General features: G+C 32.1%; 1 protein-coding gene across 11 annotated transcripts in view; it reads right to left on the minus strand.

Moving 5' to 3' along the window:
• Window positions 1-13346, minus strand: part of LOC118200162 (neuroglian-like) — a 449595-nt gene that overhangs the window by 85271 nt on the left and 350978 nt on the right. For 9 of the 11 annotated variants that reach the window (XM_085818767.1, XM_085818773.1, XM_085818762.1 and 6 more), the window contains one exon: window positions 8925-8964. The exons of the other annotated variants lie outside the window; for them this stretch is intronic. The gene's annotated coding sequence lies outside the window, so the exon portion shown is untranslated. The remainder of the gene's footprint in view (window positions 1-8924; window positions 8965-13346) is intronic. 11 annotated transcript variants of the gene reach the window in all.

Here is a 13346-nt window from a genome sequence, read left to right on the forward strand (position 1 = left end):
AAGGACCTTATAAATGTTCACTGTGCCAAAAATTTCTTTACTGTTGCGTCTTCAGAATAATTATGAATTCAACTAAGCATCCAATAATATTTATATCATATTGGTGAAATTAAAGTAAATTGCTAAGTATCATGAGGTATAAAATGGGAAGTTACGAAGGTTTGCTTGATTGAATTTTGACTTATGGAAGTTGCCAAAACCACGAAGTTTTGTGTAGAATGAGCATGCCTTTTAGGATCATAATTAGCTTCTTTTTGGATCAATTCATAGTAAGCTGAAATGCATAACAAGCTTTGAAATAAAATGGTTCACTTTCAGTTGCTTAGCTTCTTACTCACAATCTTCATTACCACTACATCTTCGTCTGTCCTTAGATGATACTTTCAGAAATCAGATGCTGAAATACAACATCGGTACAGTTATCTTTAATCTGTTACCTTGTAGAGAGACATTAGGTATTTTTTAGAAGCAGGCAAGTTCTGCATCTCCCTTTTTGATTGCAATCGGCCTCACCAAATAACTATATAGTATACAGTGGTGGCCAAAATTGTGGACACTTTTGGAAATTTTTATGTTTTTGAACTTTGTATGCTTATAGAAAATGTTACGTTTCGCAAAATGCAAACTTGTATATATCATTTTAAAGAGAATGTATTACTGAATTTAATACAAAACACAAAATTCAATTATTTGCAATACAAAAAAAGTTATATGTACTTTAATATAAATAAACACAGTTATAAAGAGGTTTGTAATGTCTAGCTTTCCTGGCCAATCACTGTTCTTGTTCTGAGAACCAATCAAATGTTAGTAACTGGCAGTAGAAGCTGACATCATGTTTACACTTGAAACAATTCATTATTTTGCTTTGTTCTGTAGAAAGAGAACCTGTTTCTTATACACTGCAATTACAAGTAGGAATTTTCGTAAAAATTTTTACAAAATTTATTTAGTCAAGAAGCAATGACATCAAATAAAAGAGTAGATTGGACACCTAGAAAGAGATGTAATATTATTGTGTTACGAGAAAGTGGTCTTTCCTATGCTAAAATTGCAAGACGGGTGGGTGGTTCAATGACTACATCTGGAGTCCGAAAGTTTTGTTTACGATATCAGGAGACAAATTCAATAAAAAACAAAGAAGGAAAAGGCCGAAAAAGGTGCACCACGTCTATTGATGACAGAAGAATAAAAACACTATGTCTATAAGATAGAAAAATGTCATCAGCGGCCATCAGAAGTGATCTGAATGATGCTGGTGTTTCTGTCAGTTCAAAAACAATCAGGAGAAGATTAACAGATATTGGACTGAGAGGTAGAATTCCACGAAAAAAGCCTTATCCTAATTTTCAGCAACAACAACAACAAAAAAAAAAAAAAAAAAAAAAAAAAAAAAAAAGACTGCAGTGGGCAAAGGAACACATTAATTGGACAGATGATCAGTGGTCACAAGTTATATGGAGTGATGAAACTAAGATATTGTTATTCGGTAGTGATGGGCGAAAATATGTAAGACATAGAATAGGAGAAGAGCTACATCCTGACTGCATTCAAGCAACTGTGAAGAACCCAGTTAGTGTGATGATTTAGTCATGCATGTCAGCAGATGGTATTGGTCGCCTTCATAACATCGATGGGACACTGAATGCCAGAAAATATTCTAGAACCAAAACTTCTACCTTCCATCAGAGATCTCTTTCCCAACAATGCTTCGTTTATTTTTCAGCAGGATTCTGCTCCTTGCCACACGGCCAAAATATCGAAAGACTGGTTTCGTACAAAGGGCATTAAATTGCTGTCATGGCCAGGAAACAGTCCTGACCTCAATCCTATCGAAAATTTGTGGCACCGTTTGAAAACTCTTGTCCAAACGAGGCGCCCATCAAATAAAAGGGAACTAATTGAGGCTATAATTGTTTCCTGGCATCATGTAATAACGAAAGAAGATCTTAAAACTCTTCTCAGCTCAATGAAACGTCGATGTGAAGTTGTAATCAAAAATAAAGGGTACCCTACTAAGTACTGATAACTCACTGCAATCATCACTATCTAATGTATATCGATAACTATTATCGTTTAACTTTTTTCGTATTGCAAATAATTGAATTTTGTGTTTTGTATTGAATTCAGTAATACAAGTTTGCATTTTGTAAAACGTAACGTTTTCTATAAGCATACAAAGTTCAAAAACATAAAAATTTGCAAAAGTGCCCACAATTTTGGCCACCACTGTATATACACCCACCCTGTTACCCGGCTCGATGAACTCAGTTTATGTTGGAAAATTGTGCATTTTTTATTTAAAAGTGATTGAATATTGTCGTTCTTATGTTCTGGTTAAGATTTGTAGAAACATTAGGAAATTTTTGGAAGCAGGAAAGATGAAAAATTAGCAACGCCTCCGCAGGGATCGAACCACGGACCTCTGGAATACCGGCCCAGCGTTCAGAACCACTACACCACGAAGGCACGCTAAGAAGGCGAGAGAAATATCTTATATACTCCCCCTTTTAAAGAGCAACTAGGGTTTTAGGGGACTAGTCGCCAAATCTTGGGTGTGGAGAATCATCATCCACAAACCTTTTAGTTCGGGCGCCACTATAGAGACATTAGGAAATGTTTGGAAGCAGGCAAAATGAAAAATTAGCAACGCCGTCGCCGGGAATCGAACTACGGACCTCTGGATTACCGACCCAGCGTGCAGAACCACTACACCACGAAGGCACGCTAAGAAGGCGGGAGAAATACATTATAGGTTTTTATGCCTTTAGTTAATCTGCACGCAATAGTTGTAGAATTACATTAATTTAAAGTTTAAGTGATGCTAAGTGAGGCCGCCATTTGTTTACATTTGAAACGCTTAGTAGAATCAGTCTATCAACCAACTACAGTGTCTTTTCGCTAAGCGGTAGTAAAAGTAAACTTTCAGTTTTGTGCACTGAAAAATCTGTCTTCAAGCCAGATGGCCGAATTGCTTGTTTTTACGCTGAAACTCTTTGTAGATATTTTTTTTAAGCTGCATTTCGTTAATGCCATTTTGGGATTCATTTTTTGTTTTTCTGTATTCTACAATTTTTAATGAAGATGCACTGACTTTTTATGTCTTTTTGCCTTTCCGCGAAGTGAGAATTGAATTAATTGAATGAGAAATATATGTCTAATGAAATTTCAGGAAATACGTTTAAATGAAATGCAGAAAAATTGTATTTAATTTAATAGGTCGTATAAGGAAGGTCATTGGTATCCACATCAGATTTTTAATTTCAAGCCTTTATTTTGAGTTGAAAACCTAGACAAAATGTTAGCTTCCCTTTACAATGTCTAAGGAACACTGCAGACCGATCTCACAAAATTTTGATTTTTCTCTTATTGGGCTCAATTAATAAAGATTCTATTGTAAAAGAAATTATCACATTGAATGTTATTATTATATTACCGAAAGAAATTCAAATGAATAATTTAACAACCGAGAACAGCAATTTAAAAAAATAAATCTCCACGACACTTATAGCCCTTTAAATATTATCATTAACTAATGTAAAAAGAATTCCAAAGGGGACAGGAAGAAAGATTTTTCTGACGCGTTTCCTAGGCGATGCTGTTTTATTACTCGTCTCTCCACGAAAGCTAATGGATCTTTCTCTGCCGGAATTTTTATTTTCTAACATCTCAATTAGTGAGGGTATTTACTATATTTTCTTTAAAAAAATCCGTTCTTTTTAAAGGACTACAACACGGATCTAAGAACTTACTTTAAAAATGTACAGAAATACATCGATTTCAAGCGTGAAAAGTGTTTTTTTATATGTTTTTGTTTAAATTGCTAACATTTTTGCTTTTGCGTTTCTTTTTTAATGTTGCTTTCATTCTAAGATTCGTATATCTGCTCTAATAGTAATAACTTATTTTATAAAAATATGAAACTTTATATGTATATGTAAAATGTATGGTGCTCATATAAAAAATAAATTTAGATTCATTGTTTCTTTAATTGTACATTATAATCTGAAATGCATTCCACCTTCCTAATGAATAAAAATTCCGGCATTTGATAATTATTATACATGTAGAATTAATCCAATAATATCATGCCAACTTTTAAGAAAGTAAAAGCATTTCCAGTTATACCGCGAAGGCACGGAGGGAGAAAATTTGATATATAACTCCTTTTTTAAAAAAGGCGTTCCAGGAAAGCGAAAGGCGACCAGGAAAGCGGAGACCGATCGCCAAATCCTGGTGGTGACAAATTATCGTCCGCCACCTGTTAGCTTGAGCGTCACTGAGTCTTTAATTTTATCGATGTCAGGAAACTGAAGAAATACGAAATCCGCTCGCCGAGATACGAACCACAATCTAAAAAGTGATACGCCATTTACAGTGATTCAACGCAGAATGCCGTTTCTAGACTAACATCCTTTTTCCTTTTTGGCTTTAAAAAAACGAAACAAAACAAAACAAAACCGGGAGTACATCTGAAGTCTGCTACAATATGCCAGGTGCAAGATTATAGCTAATGAATTCGTTTCCTTCGAGCATTACTGAAATTACTACCCAACTCCATATGTATATAAGGAAAGCTAATGGTAAAAATAGTTTTATTCCGAAATCAGGCATAAGAAGAATCGGTTACAAAAAATAGAACTGAAGATTTAAAAAACTCTTCATTTAAGGCGCCAGTTATAATAACACATCATAATAATGCTTATTTTTTCCTCACAAAATCGAGGTCTCCTTGGGAATTTTACACACAATACTTGCTATAAATCTGACATATTTGAAAAGATAACACAAAATCAACAAATTGGAATACCACAGTGCGATTTGCAACTATACGTACTTATCAGAAATGGGTTTTGGGGAATATGAAAAATTTTCTTTCAAAAATTCAATATGAAAAATTTCTCTGTGGGAGAAATATTTTCTCTCATAGAGGGCGTTTTATAATTAATATTGCAAAAATGTTCAAATTACAGAAAACAAATGTGAAAATTGAGTACACATGATGGACTTCTATATTATCAACAGTATTTTAATATTTTCAGAAGTGCACACGAATAAATGCTGTGTAATCTCAATTTTTTATTCTTATCGTGTAATACTAACTGCATCTAGTGTATTAAATACACAAATAAATTTAAAAGCCAATGGACAATTATCACATAACACTTACTGCCTTTTTAAAAGCAACAGAATTTCTCATTACCGGTTACCGATGAGAAGGAACGGGGGTGGCAGTGGATGAAATAGCACAAAATTGAATGAGAAATCACTGACAATAATAACCCTATCCACTGATCCCGTTTAGTTACTGTATTAGTTACTGTATGTAATGTAATAACTGTATTGAACCAAAATCATATGCATGCCCGTGCTGCAGTGCAAGACCGGAACTGCAGTGGGAAGACTGCATTAAATCAAATACTAACGATACCGTTTACACTATGTATACATTTCCAAGAAAAAAAGGAGAGTCATAACATCGTAAACGATAAACGGAAATCTGAGAGCCATACATCGATAATGCATCACTATCAGGATCATATACTTTAACTGAAAGACAGCAAAAAATATCATTCTGAAAACTACTAAAGTAGAAATATTCTTTCTTTGCTCCTATCTCCAATATAAAAGCTTAAATAATCAAAATTATTGGTCGTAAGCTTTAGAATAATGGGAACACAGTAGATAAGGGAGGGGAAAAACTTTATTATTAAGAAAACAATGCATTTTAAGCTTAAATACTATGCATTTATACATTAACAAATGTTTTCTTTAAAATTATTTCCTAAATGACTTCTTTTATTTGTTATTGTTTCGTTCACTTTTGAAACTATCTGAACAGTTTGAAAACAAATAAATAAAACGCTCCCCTTCTGACATTACTACCACATTTAAAGGCATCCAATTTTCACCGTTCATAAAGCCATTCTCTGAAGAAAATCAATAGGATCACAGACAAAGAAATAGAAGGATTAATGGTCCTTGAAGAAATAACATCTCACAAAGCGTTTTTAACGGTATTTTAGTATGCGATAGTCCATTTAGCTGGCATCATTACCGTAAGAAGACGAAAAAAGAAAACATTATTTTATGTTTTCTCTATTTGTACGTATTTCATTCTTTAAAGGATAGAGCTCAAAAAGTTCTAGTTCCACGTAAAACTCAAGAACTCGACGCGAATTTTTGAGATGTGTAGAAATGAGAAATCTATATAATGCTGTTTAAAAAAATAAGCAAGAAACATTATGGATAAAAACACATCTAACTAATGAAAGTTCACAAAAAATGTGTTTCTGGACACAGTAGACCACACACAGAAAAAATATTTCAAGCAAAAGAAAAAGTATATAAATTATGATTATGATATTTCGACAGCTAAATCTGGCATTAAATATGTTCAAAGGGATAATTAATTTAGTAGTGTGTATGGTAATCTCCAGATGAAAAGCAAAATCGATAATGGCGATTCATGCTTTTCTTCTGCGCCAGTGAAGGCCATTCTGCTAGAAGCGCATATCGGAATTCAATGATAGTATTTATAGAACACGACGATTTGCAATACCTCTTCCTTGCATATCCCTTATATGTTATCCCATATATGTTCTACTGGATTTATGTTTGATTACTGTATAAGTAGAAGTATTTCACTTTCCAGGTATTTCTGAATAAACAAGAACTACAAATACCGTCTCAAATAGTGTCTGTGATGTTGCCTCAATCAGCTTATTGCATCTGTAAGAATTGCACAAGTATTCGGGTCAACAATAAATAGAGGAACAATAATAATAAATGGAGGAACATATAGAATTTCATCACGATATCGAAATCCTTCGTAACTAAAAAAACAGCAAAAACATGGAGGGCGTGTATTCCAACACACATTTAGCAAAACGCATCTGCTGAAATGGTCTCTTTCTGTGATATTTATCAATGGATATTAAGTCCCGCATTCTCTCTATATAAGAACTCCTGCGTTAAAACTCTCCCTAAACAGTACTTAATTTCATCGATATTGATTACACTAGAAGCAATCCCAATTCATCAGGCTGAGATGCAAGACAGTGAGTCTTAAAAAAAAAAAAAAAAAAAAAAAAAGATGAAGTGTATGTGAAACAGTTTATCCATACATGAGCTTTACTGCATTCACAATTCACAAAGAGGTCTGAACCTAACTGTTGTGTTGTAATTCAATGGCATATAGCATTTTTGTACTGATTTTGTACAGACGGTCTCTGTCAGCCACTGAAGTAATCCTATGTCGGCCACATCCAGACTTTTAGAGGTGGTTTAATTACTTTGTTAATGATTCAACAGTCGAATTACGGCGCTACGATGAAAATTAAGTTATCTACCAACATAAGACAGATTGTCTTGCACCTGTTTGCAACTCTCTACAGTTTTTCAATGCTATTTATGATTTCACTGGCTTCTTCCACTATTGATTTCTATTTTAACAATCTCATTTCAAACAAGACGCAAAACACGCCAATGTAAAACTTAAGATTAGGCAAAGCAGCAATCTTTGGATTTCAGCATAGCTTTTAAACAATACCCTATCTATTTCGAAAGCGATCACACACAGGTCGCCCTTTCTTTAGAAGCGAAAACAAATTTCAATGAATGGCAGAATTCTGTTTAAAATCTATGCCAAAATAATGTTGCTGTTTTGCCTAATTTTAAGTATCTCATATTTCCTGAAATATTTTTAATTGCGATCCGAAAGTGTCAGACTTCAAATAGCATTCTAAGAGGTACTTCTACTTCCATTAGTTTTGCTTTAGTTTCAAAATTACATTTTATGAAAGTTTTGTTGAAATTAAACCTGAAAACTACATCAGATATGTAGATTTTATCGATTTGACCAAATAATAAATCTCATACTGCGGTTTTTCATTAGTCATTTTTGAACAATAATGCATTAATCCTTTACCAATTCCCCCCTATTTTTATAGATCCACTATGAAAATAATACGAACAAAATCAATAACGTAAGTCACATATGTTTTTCAAAAAAGATTTTTTTTTCATAACTGGCACTTAAAATAGAAATCTCAAAGCAAATTTAACGTTTATCGTACAGTTTTCTAGAATGAATAAATTACAGCCAGTGGTCTCATAATGCAGAAATGCTGTGATAAAAATATCTCTTACGGAAATACTTGTTTTTCGATCTCTTTCTACAATATTAACGAGATTTCACAATGTATAGTGACTATTTTTTTTTCAGCCGATTTTGCAAGCTATTTTAAGTTTAAACATAGTATGATTTACTAAACTATAATGGTTTTTCTCTAAGGTTGCCACTCATGTTTCCAGACATATATGGTCTTCTGTGGAAGTGTTCGTCTTAGGGAGTTTTCATTAGCTATCCTTTTTAATGTTATTAGAAATATTGGTCTTTTTCGCAGAGGGTCACCGTGAGAGGGCTCACTCCATACAGATTCGGAAATCAAAGTTTAATTTCTCAGTTCCTCATACGATGTTTTTACTATATCCACTTTTTACAAAAACATGTAATATTAATATTCAGGGGAATAATTCAGTGGAATGATTTATTTGATACGCATATAACATATAAAAGAAAGTTCCACATAAAAGTGTTCTGAAATCGAACCGAAAAGCATGCTAATTTGATTTACGTTGATACAGTTCGAGGCACTTTGCTTTTTGTAGAAGCGTTAAATGTATCACAATGCAGTATATTACATAATCATAGAAATGCTACTAATTAAATATGCACTAATTAAAAGCAGTGTTGCACTGAAATTCGATATGGATTGCTTTTATTTGGCATACAGTGTACAAAACCATACAAAAAGTAAAAATTTCCCATCTATATGTAAAAGTTCCTTATTTTTCATACAGCGCCTTGAGATAAATAGATAATACAACAAATAAATATATAAAAAAAGATTTCCACTCACTGAGTTCAGTCTTGATTATTTTGTTTCTTGGTAGTAAAACCTAAATAGTAAAAAAGAAATAAACTTTCACTACACACACCACAAATCAATGAACAGAAAAACTGCATAAAAATACTTCACGGAAAGCTATTCCCGATGCAGTGCAAAAATATAAGACTTTAAAATCTAGCAATAGAAATTTATGCAATACTGATGGAAAAATTATAACTAAATGGAAAAATAAACTAAAGAGGCGATTTTTATCATAATTGTAAATTTGCACTAAAAATTTGGCATTATAAAATTTATTGATGTTAAAATATGTTTCATTGCTGATAAATATTTATTTTATCTACTAATGTGTCAGTCGTGAGAATCATCAGGGAATTAGAATCAAGGGAAAAAATTAGAAGTTTGCTTTCATATTTTTCAACCTATACATACGCACATTTTGTGCTTACCAATTAAATGTTAGTTAAGTAAAGTCTTCATAAAATGTTCTGCAAATTTATGGAACTCATTAAAACACTTCAGACTAAATAATAATTAATCAAGAAAATTACTCTGTAGATAACACGGGAGAAAAATATAATTTAGGCAATTTCAATTTTGTTATGAGACGACATCACCATCACCTTACCATTTTTAAAGAACATGTTATCAAAATTTCTTCGAAGTATTTACTTTTCGTTTGATTAAGAACATTTCTTACAGATTTAGATCTAAAAAGTGTTGATTTACATTAAGAAAAAAAAAAAAATCGTAAGATGAGGAGACTTATCGGGTAACTGGGAGATGTGATGAAAATTCGGAAGTCTCTTGATTTTACCCGCAGGGTTGGTAGATCTGTCTAAGGAAACCTGGTACTGAAGATTTTCATGGTACAGAACAACAACATAATTTGAACTCCGCTGATTTAAAGTGTAAACTTGGAGTAAAACAATCTGAATCTTTTAGTAGAATCAATCTGAACAGCAATATTTGATCGGATAGGTATGACAGAATATTAAACGCATTATTACAGAGAATGGCTAGACTGCAATTTTCGTAATACTTATAAGATTCTTTTAAAGATTGTTTCCTTTCATTTCACTACAGAGTGAGGCCGAAACCCAGTACATTGCTAATTCAAATTAAAACGCAGTACATAACATGTGATATTTCATGTTAGTTAATTTTTATGATCTCCACCTTCAATAACCTTTCCGTTAGCCTTCACTAGATAAAACGCGTTTTGTGTTATTATTTAGCAAAATGATTTTGCTTTAATTTCTAAGTCACCTCGATTGTTTAGTTCTGAGCATCAGGGGAACGACGCTTTTTTTTTTTTTTTTTTTTTTTTTTTTTCCCTCAGTAACCAATATATGGCACTCGGACTACAAACTGCTTCATTATCACCATAGAATTGGAGGAAAAACTGGCTTAAAAACAATACTTGTAAAAACTATAATTATCAGTATTAGTATTACGGCGCATAACTCTGTTTTACACGTTTTGTTGGCAATATTTTCCTTTTCATTGCTATTATTTTTACGGATATAAATTGCCCTTTACACAAAAGGCAAACAACTCGCGTAAACATTTTTATCTCCAGTGCGCGAGACTGTGTGTCGGAAATTCTAAAGATATGATCCTTTTAAATTATTTTATGATATTGCTGTTGGGTTTTATGGTTTAAGTCTAAAGAAAATGATATTTAATAAATAAAGGTGACACACAAAGCATTGAAAAAAACGCTCCTTTGGGCGTGATATAAAATCCAAAAATTTTCAGATTTTATTTTTATTTATTTATGTATTTTTACAGAATTTTCATAAGGAAAAATCCAGTGTTTCAATGATATCTTCATTTAAAGTATAGAATCCAGGAATTCCAAACAGAATTCGATGTTTGGTTTTGGTAGAAAATATCCTTTTTATAGTTGCACTGCGTATTGGGAAACTTTCAGGGTTAAAAAATCAACCAGTTGAGCGCGTGAAAACAGCAGTCACTGGCGTTGAAAACTGTTTGCACCTGCTCTGTGATCTCAGGCTAGATGCGATCATAATTTAAGCATAAATATTTTTTTCTATTTATTTCTTATAAAATTATTTTATCAGATACATTATTTTAACTTTACCATCTATTAAACATTTTTAAATTTTTAAAGTCGAAAGCGTAGCACCAGGAAATGATAGAATAGCAAAAATCTCGCAAAATCACATACACATAAATTTCAGTCGCAGAGGTTTCTCAAAAGCAACAAATCTGCGAAAAATCGCACGTTCTGGCAACATTCACGGCAAACATACACAATTAATTAGTCATTTAAAGAGTCAACATGGAGAATTACGTAGTAATTTCTCCTAGAAATTTATTATTAGTCCAAAGGGTTTTGTCCCTGAAGGACTATTGTTTTCGTTTTGCGATTTTGCGTTGGTTCACTATAAATGTCCGTTTCACTTTTCAAACTGCTGCCACCAAATGTTAAGAGTCCTGCATTATATTTGAAGAAATTAAATAATGAAAAACCTGCATAAATGTATGTCTATTTCTCGCACTGTGATAAAGCAACGATACATAGAGCCATCGAATTTTGAATGACTTAATCATATTGTGAATATCAGCATGTGGAAGCCCAAATTTGGAATTCTTTTTATTATTGACTTCCTATTTTGTAAAACTGTAACGAATTTGTGATTAACAAACTCAAAGATTTCAAAGCGAGCAATGTCAACGTTGTACAGGGAAAAAAAAAAAAAAAAAAAAAAAAAAAAAAAAAAAAAAACATTTTTATCTCCAGCGAGCGAGACTCTGTATCGGAAATTCTAAAGATATGCTCAATCCGTATTTTAATATCTGAAACCTTTCAGATTTTTTTCAAATAAATATTTTTAAAGTTTAATTAATTTTTTTGTTAAATTTTTTTAAACTTCCAAGATAAAGATTTCGCTGTCTAAATATTTTCAGTTTCCAATACAAGTAGTGTACAACCGCAAACAAAACAGCGCTGAAAATCTAAAAAAAAATACTAGGGGGGGGGAATGTAAAATCACAATATAAAAAATATAGGCTCACACCCATACGTTGAATGATTTAAAACTCTAAAAAACATAGCATTCATCTATTAAATACGTTTAAAGCAACACAAGCTGACAGATTTTAAAACGCTAAAAACATGGATTTTTATCAGGGTTCATAGCCACATTTTAGTTAAAAAAATAAGCACCTATAAGCACTTTTCAAACACATTTTAAGAAAAAAAAATAAGCACCTGTCTAATTACATTATACAAAACTGCATAACTTCAAAAATTAGACTCGTAATTTAAAATATGAGAAATGCAGTATTTATTAAGAGAGAATAATAATGGAACCTCAACGATGGAAAATAATTACTTTTTTTTTTAAATTTTAAATAACAGTTCAATTTACAGAACTAGTTTACAATGAGAGAAAAAAAACTATGCACAACTAAACTATATTACAAGATTAATTGATGAAATTTCAGTTCAAAATAGAGGTAATAAATAATAATAAGGCATATTTATTCTATTCGCTTGGAACTTAATAATAAATGCAATTTATTTTTCCACTCATATTGATATTTAAATAAATTTAAATCTAAATTCTGAACATTTTCTAAATTTTCATCGTATATCAGTTTTCCCTTAACAGATATTGCAAGCAAAGTAATTTAAGTAAAAAAGAGGAACATTTCTGAAATCAGAAGACAGAAATTTGCTTCATGCATTCATCCTTTAACAGTAAAAGCTTAACTACCCGCATACTTGAAAATTCGCGAATATTCGGACAGTAGAGCGTAACTTCAAAAAGAGGAGCGGAGGGGGGGGATAGACTGTAGCCGTTCTTTAGATTTTTCCGCTAAATAAATTCTTTTGACATTTCGATATGTGCATCATATAAAACAACACAACGGAACAGAAAAATATTCTGCTTAGCAAAAACTCTTTTAAGTGTTCATAAACAAATCTCGTCATCTCAAAAAAAAAAAAAAAAAAAAAAAAAAAAAAAATTATCTCTGCAAAATATCGCAAACGTTATTGCGCAATACGTGCGCCGTAATTCTTCCCTACATGATATTACGCAATCGGATTCAACAGCTGCCTATATTGAGAGAATAAAGAACTAAATAAAGGAAAAGAAAGGGACTTGGGGTGTTTTTCATTCTAATTTTCAACAGACTGCGTTAAATTTCCGGAATAGAATCATTCTTCGCTTGGGTTGGTAGACCGCAGAATTTTTAGTCCTATTCAATCCAGATTGGAAAGTGAAAAAAAAAAAAAAAAAAAAAACCGTTGCTTGTTTTACAACGAACTGTAACAGTTTCAATATTCGAGATTTTGCGGAGAAAAGGCAGAACCTCCCAACGTTCGTACTGTATAACGTATTGGCCAAAAAAATGAAATTATTTTGATTATTCGATTACTTTCCGTTTATTTAC

Source organism: Stegodyphus dumicola, chromosome 6 (genome assembly GCF_044657685.1).
Source record: "Stegodyphus dumicola isolate Sdum_Otavi_A_Nest chromosome 6, ASM4465768v1".
NCBI classification, from domain to species: Eukaryota; Metazoa; Arthropoda; class Arachnida; order Araneae; family Eresidae; genus Stegodyphus; species Stegodyphus dumicola.